Below are 7,614 nucleotides of genomic sequence, written 5' to 3'. Positions count from 1 at the left end.
GGCGCTAGAGAGCAGGGGCCAAGAAGACGGAGTTTAAGACCAGCCTGGGCTACAAATCAAGACCCCCACCTCAGAAAACAAACAAAATAAATAAAATATATCACTAAAATTTCGTGTCTTCCTACCATATTTCGGAGCGGAGACTGATGTACTAGAGTGGTCCAAAAGGAATGAAAAGCAAAACCAGACCAGGGAGATGGTTTAGTGGTCACAGCGACTGCGGACTTGGCGGTGGGGGTTCAGATATGAGCAAGAGAATGTGAGTTTGATGCACAGAACCAACCTGAGGTGGTTCTGTTTTTGTTTGTTTGTTTGTTTTGGTTTTTGTTTTTTTTTTAAAAAAAAAAAGCAGGGCAAAGTGGCACAGACTTGTAGTCTAGCACTGGGGAAGAGGAGACAGGTAAGTTCCTGAGCTTGAAGATCAGCTTAGCCAACTTAGTGAGTGCCAGGCTTGGGAAAGCCACTGTGTGTGTGAGCAGCTCTAATGCCCAGGATGTGTACACCTTTCTGCCGCACAGTAGGGTTTCAGCTTTATCTCCGCCTCCTGGGAGCTGCTGACAGAGATAAACAGCATCTTACGGTGATAATCTGTCTTCCTTGTGCTCATTGCTTTTGATCGCTCACACGCTCGCCTTCCAAGAATAAAATTTTAATTTTTTAAATTTGCTCTTGAAAAATTGAAAATTTCCTTATCCCAAGATTCCAGGGGGAAAAAATTACAGGATGAATTAGGCTTAGAGCTAATTCAGACATTTGCTGAACGCTCATTCCGGGGAGGAGGCTGTCTTAGCAGCATCGGGAATATTCAGGAATGCTCCTCAGTCTACCCCTGCGGAGTCTCTTTCCCTTTCTACGGACTGTTTGCAGGCAGGGAAGGCAGCTTTGGCCTGGGTTCTCTCGCACCTCTCTACTCACAGCCAGGCGGCCTTAATCCAGAGCTTCTGGCTGAGGCCTGACGAAGAAACAGTGGCTGATGTTACAAACAAGGACGTTAACATACACGTCTGTGGTTTGAGTTTCTAGCCCAAGTTATTTGAAAAGATGAGCCTTCCTTGTTCCCATACCCTGACGTTGGACCCTGCCACCACATATGAGCCAGGCCTTTCTCTGTCAAACGGGATTTTATCCCATCTTCCCTCCTGCTCTCCCGATGCAGATGGGAGGACTAACTGTCACTGTACTCTCCCACTCTCCACTCCTCCTGCGCCATCGAATAAAGTTGGCCGGGCTGATCATAGGGCCACTGAAGCTCGCCCTCGCCCTCTCAGGTCTCCTCTCTGACCACTCCCACCCTGTTCCATGACCTAAGAGCTGTTGAGCTTCTTGCAGCCATACAAAAGAGACCCTGGACCTCTCTCCCCTTGACTAGATTTCCCCTGCAGTCTGCCCCACCCTCTCTCACACCCCCAAGCCCTTCACTTTCCTAACGAGCTCCTACTCACTCTGCACTAGCCCTGAGGTTAAAATCTCCTTCCACTGGTACCTATCAAGCCCAGCATTTCCTCCTCCACCTATGTCATAGTTACCTCCACCCTTAGATATTGTGGCAGTTTAAACAGGAATGGCCCCACAGACTCATGTGTTTGGACACTTGGCCTGTAGACAGTGGCACTGTTAGTAAGTGTGGCCTGTGGAGGAGCGTGTCTCTGTGGAGGCAGACTTTGAGGTCATATTGCTCAAGCTACGCCCATCGTGAGACACAGTCTTCGCTGCCTGCTGGTCGACATGCAGAACTCTCACCTCCATCAGTTCTGTCGGCACGTCGCCGTGCTTCCTGCCATGGTGATAATCAACTATATTTCTCAAACCATAAATGTTTTCCTTTATACGAGCTTCTGTGGTCATGGTGTCTTTTCACAGCAATGAAACCCTAACTAAGACAGATATGAACTATGTGCTTGTTTTAAAATCAAATTCCATGTAGTGAGGAAGGAGAGAGGGAAGAAGACAGAAGAGAGAAGAAAGGAAGAGGATAAGGAAAGGGGGGACGAAGAAACACTCTTTCCTACAGCACCTCATTTAGGCTTTATTGCCCCAGTCCATTTGTTCCCAGAATGCCTCTTTCCCTGTTTCTGTGTATGAGCGTTTGCCTGCATGTGGTATGTGAACCATTTGTGAACCTGGTGCCAGTGGAAACCATCAGAGGCTATGGAATCCCCCAGAACTGAAGTTATAGACAATTGGGAGCCTTCATGGGGGTGCATCTGGGCCTCATTCTTAGAAAGTTTCTTTCTTCTTTAAAAAGACATAAGTCACTTTATTTTTCTTGCTTCTTTTTTTTTTTTTTTTTTTTTTTTTTTTAACTTGTTTGTGCTTGCCACAGCTGGAGCTTGGGTCCTCTAAATAGAGACTCTAGTATGGATTTTCACAAGATGGTCAGTGGATTCCTGGTAAGGAGACTTGGTAAACCCAGTCTCTTTCCAGAGGTCGGGGGTCACATAGTTGCAGGTCTTGCAGAGTGACATCAAAGGTGACCTTGGCAAAGTTGCCCAGGGTGGCAGGGCAGTCATCAATATCAGCCATACCAGTAGCTTCTTGGGCACAGGAGCAGAGCCAATGCCAATGCCTCCAGGGGCAGGGACGAGACACACCAGCACAGAGCCACAACAGCTGTCACCTTGCATGGAAGAGTGTGGGGCTTTCAGGTCTTGCTCCCTCAGTAGCCTCTGTGCTCTGTGGGCCTGCGGGGTGGTGGGCCTGCAGGGTGGTGGGCCTGCGGGGTGGTGAGCCTGCAGTGTGGTGGGCCTGCGGGGTGGTGGGCCTGCGGGGTGGAGGGCCTGCGGGGTGGTGGGCCTGCGGGGTGGTGGGCCTGCGGGGTGGTGGGCCTGCGGGGTGGTGGGCCTGCGGGGTGGAGGGCCTGCGGGGTGGAGGCCCTGCCGGGTGAGAGTTTTGGCAGAGAGGAGGGTGGTGGAGCGGACAGGGTCAGTCTGCTGCCACTTCCACTTCCACTTCCGTCTTGGTTACCAGTTGCTCTGCGCTGGCTGGGTTGGGTCTGGTGGATGGATGAAAGTCTTCCTAGCCAGGGAGGATTGCAGCAGGGCTCCTGGTGGTGCTTTGGGAGAGCAGACCTCTTCCCTCATGTTAACAGCTCTTTTGACAGAAACTCTTGGATGACAGAGTAATTCTCGCATACCTTTAATTGGCTCCCATAGGATTCAGGATAGGGTTTATATACAGTTTTGGGGTGATTCAGGGTTTGGCAGCAGGGACTTCTCATTGGCTTGGACTGAGAGCTTGGGGAAACCTTATTTACATGTGGGAAGGCTTGGGGGAGGGGGTTGGAGTTGTAGGGGCTGCAACTGTGATGGGGCAGGAGGAGGGGGAGGGGGCGGTAACCCAACTCCTTCCATCCTGAGAATGTGGAAGCTCCACTCACCAGGTCTGGGGGGGGGGTTGGGAGGATGGGGAGGGTAGGGGGTAGGATCAAAGTCGTTACTCTACCTGAGGCCAGGCTGCCTGTGCACAACTCACCTCCCGACACTACACATGGATGATAGAGAACTTGACCAAGATTATGGCCCCTCAAATGGCAATGGCTAACTTTCTGGAGTACTTAACACCAAGACCAGCAAGACCATTTTAGTCCCCAATAGCAACAAAAGCCTTGAACCTGGTCCACTGGCCAGTCAGAGTTTGCTTCCGTACCAACAGAACCTTCAGACCCTCATTCTTCAGGGATGCACCCAGGAAACAGCCAATCCTGGATTATTGACTTCTTAATGGACCAAGAAAACACTTAGATCTCCTCTAGGGATTAGATTTTCACATCCTTGACCTGGTGACCCAGCTTGGCGACAGGGTTACCTCCATGATCCCAGGGCCTTGACCATAAACTTCAGGTGTCCATTTGGCCCTTACAGGTGCTGGCATGAGTTTACACAGGAGCATGGGAACCAAATAAAGTTCTGCTCCTCGGATACCGAGCAGCTAGTGCAGCCATTGCCTCACAGCAGGTGTGTAAGAAACTTTCTGGCCTCTTCTTTGGGAAAACAACTAACCAACCAACCAGATGGCGGTGGCAGCACACAGCAGGAGGTAGGGCCCTGAGGATGCAGCAGCTCAGGATTAGGAGGCCACAGTGGCTTCTTTTGAGGATTTGGTAGCAGTCTTAGGGGCCTGTGGTCATCACTGAGGTTGTGGTTATGGGAGCTTTGATGCAGCATTAAGACCCGAAGTCTTGTCTCCAGATGAGGATAAACGGCTTGGTTTCCTTTACCTGAGACCTGTTAATATCAAGCAGTCACTGGAAGCCATCTGCTCAGAGGACTAAGAGGCTGGTGTCCTACCTGAGCATCCTTCCGCCCCTTCAAATGAAGCTGAGGCTTTTCCTTCTGAATATCAGTGGGAGCACGGGGAAAACCTGTCCATTTAATGTCAGGCTCAGTGCTCATCACTGTGAATAAGTCAGTTGTCTAGGGCTTTCATTTAATTTCAAGTCTAAACTCAGTTTATAAGATGTCTGACTGGAGGATTTACCCCGACTACTTAATTCCAAATCAATATAGAACCATTGATGGTGTTGGAAAGACACTAGCTGTTCTTTCAGAGGACCTGGGTTCGAGTCCTAATACCCACATGGCCAATTACAAACATCTGTAACTTCAGTCCTGGGGTCTCTGATACCCTCTTCTGCTCTCCAAGGCTAATGCACTGCACACTCATGGGGTACACACAGACATGCAGTTAAAACACCCATACATATAAAAATAAACATAATTTTTTAAAGATGTGAGGGTGTGTATTTATGATTCCAGCACTTAGGGAAGTCTGGAATAAGTGCTGGAGGCCGACATGGGCTGTGAAGAAGACTCTGCCTCAAGAGAATCAAAGGCAGAACCCCCCCCCCCGCCCCCCCCCACACTGGCCCCCCAGAGCAGAACCGCAGTCTACTTGTTTTGACCACATATTGGGCAGCACTGCACTGGCACCCGGGTCATGCAGAAAGAAAATAGCAACTATTTTAACACCATCAGCAAGTGTCTCTCTGTGGGATTACACAGATACAATGTATCTCCAGTCACAGATACAGGGAGACATTCTCCTGCAGAGTGATCAGTGCTGACTCCCACACCTAACAGGCAAGTACAGTTGCAAAGGAGAAAGAAAAAACATTTTGGGATGTCAAAATACACTTTTCGACTGCCTCAAAGAGGGAGATAAAAGCATTGTGAGGACCCAGCAGGAGGTGTTCATGCTTAGACCCCAGATATTCAAAGCTGGCAGTCTCCTCTGACATAGTGAGGAAGGCCTTGTCTTGGGAAATGAGAAGGATGACAGAGAGAGTCAGCAGAGGAGCCGCGCCCAGTGAAGCAGTCAGCCTTGCTCCCCGATTCCTCTGGGTCTAGGCGGTGACAAGATACTGTCGCTTCTACCATAGACCTATGTACTATTATACGCCCTCACAGAAACTTGCCACTATTGGTTGTTCCTGGTCCCTTCTCCCGAGTTCCACCTACGCTTTTAATAACATCCACACTACAAACTCAACTCCCCACTTTTACTGGAGTCTGCCCCCTCCCCTTGCCCACTACAGCATGAGCCCTGGTCCTGCTAGTATGAGATGCTGTTAACATTGCCAGGCATCTGAGCCCTTTGTTTTTGGGTTTTTAATTTGCACTGCATGTACCCAGCACCCAACAATGAGGGCATCTGTTACAAATCTATTATTAGCAACAAATGCCAGTCACATCATCTTGTACAAAGAGAATATTGAGAGAGAAACATTTGGTCACTCGCAGACACATGGCAGCCTAAAACAAGGAGCTTTGTCCAGTGCTGGGATTCTAGGTGACATGGGGCAGGGAGGTCTCGGATTCGGGGGAGGAACTACACGGAAGAGAGAACAATGTTACTTCCCATAGTTCCTTCTGCTTTGCCACTTCTGGGAAATGGATACATTCTGCACATCTCCTACAAAGTCTGGCTGCTTGTCAGGGAGAGGGGACCAAAAGGACTCTTGAAGAACACTCAGGGAACTTGGGTGGGGTACGGAGTCAGATGCACAGGCTTTGGGTTTGACTCATGAGAGGTGTACTTTGGTCAAGAATCTACCCAGGCAGCAATCACAGACCAAGTTAAGTGACCACAAAGTCTTTGGCCACACAGCTCAGAACACTCCAGGAATCTTGTCTGTTCTACCAACCCAGGCAGAGCAAGAGAGCTTAGGTCAGTTGGGTTCAATGAACCAACTCTTGCCTCCAAAAACGTGTGGGACTTTTATGTGTTTTAATTAGCTGCTGTCATGGAAAACCCCAAATATTTTTCACGAACTTCCAAGCCTCTAGCTTCTTCTTAAATTCAGAAAATGGTGACTACATGACCACCATTCTCTGAGAACACCTGTCAAAGGCCTCCTCTCTGGGCCCTCGGGTAGTGGGCAAGGACAGAAGCAAGGGGAGACCCTTGGATGAGGAAATACGTACTTCCATCTGTGAACAATCGAGGTCAGCCCAACAGGTAGATTTGAGTGTGTGTGTGTGTGTGAGAGAGAGAGAGAGAGAAAGAGACAGAGAGAGAGAGAGAGAGAGAGAGAGAGAGAGAGAGAGAGAGAACCAAAGCCTTCTCAGTGTCTAGCTGGCTGGAATGGTGTGGGTGGGAGAAGAATGTGCCCTCCAGTGTCCTGTCTCTTTGGGGGCTTTAAGGAGCAGCAAAACAAACCAGAATCTCAAACACAGTTGAAGAAACTCCCATGTAGCCCTGAGCCTCACAGATCACAAGCTAAATGAAGGATCTTGTTCGTGATCAAGAATATGCAAGACAGAGCCACACATGAAGGTTTTAAATTTTTGTACTCCAGATAATTAAAACACTTGGAGTTGGGGCAGGGAACCAGAGATCCACGGTGGGGGTGGGGTGGGTCCAAATGCAATTCCAGTGGTGACCACTAGGGGACTCCTCCCTAGCTGAAGACCTAACTCTCACTAGGGTAGCAACTCACACTTGAGCTCACCCAGACTCACATGGGAATCTAGGTAGACATGCAGATTATGAAAGGCTGCATTTCCACAAAGTTTGGAAGGGAACTGCGGAGAGGGTGTAGTCCTGGAACCTTTGTGTGCTCGAGGCACTGGCCTTGATCCTCAGCATAGCAAGAAATAAAGCGACAGAAAGCAGAGCCCACGCCTTTAAGTATCAAAAGTTTCAGCCTCCCTCTTGCCCAGTGTGTCAGTACAGAGTGACATGACGTATCGAGTCTGCCGCGACCCCACGTCTTCAAATAATAAAAGAGCACTAACGGGGATGGCAAGATGGGCCAGCGCGTTTACCCTCTGGGCGTTTACCAGAGAGGGTAAACGCGCTGGCCCATCTGAGTTCCGTCACTGGAACCCACAGTGGAAGAAGAGAAGAGGCTCTCCAGGCTTTTCTGGTATCCACATGCCTGTACTCACTCACACACACACACACACACACACACACACACACACACACACAAATATATACAAACAAATAGTAAATAACGAAACCAGTAGTTATCAACAAGATGAATCCAGAGCGGCGGGACATGCTGGAGCACACACCTTTAATCCCACCACTTGGAGGCAGAAGCAATCGGAGCTCTGCGAGTTCCAGGTCTGCCAAAGCTACGTAGTAAGACCCTGCTCAACAACAGCAACA

Source organism: Apodemus sylvaticus, chromosome 7, assembly GCF_947179515.1.
Source record: "Apodemus sylvaticus chromosome 7, mApoSyl1.1, whole genome shotgun sequence".
NCBI lineage: Eukaryota > Metazoa > Chordata > Mammalia > Rodentia > Muridae > Apodemus > Apodemus sylvaticus.
The sequence above is the reverse complement of the archived record's forward strand: the minus strand, read 5'-3'. Positions refer to the sequence as shown.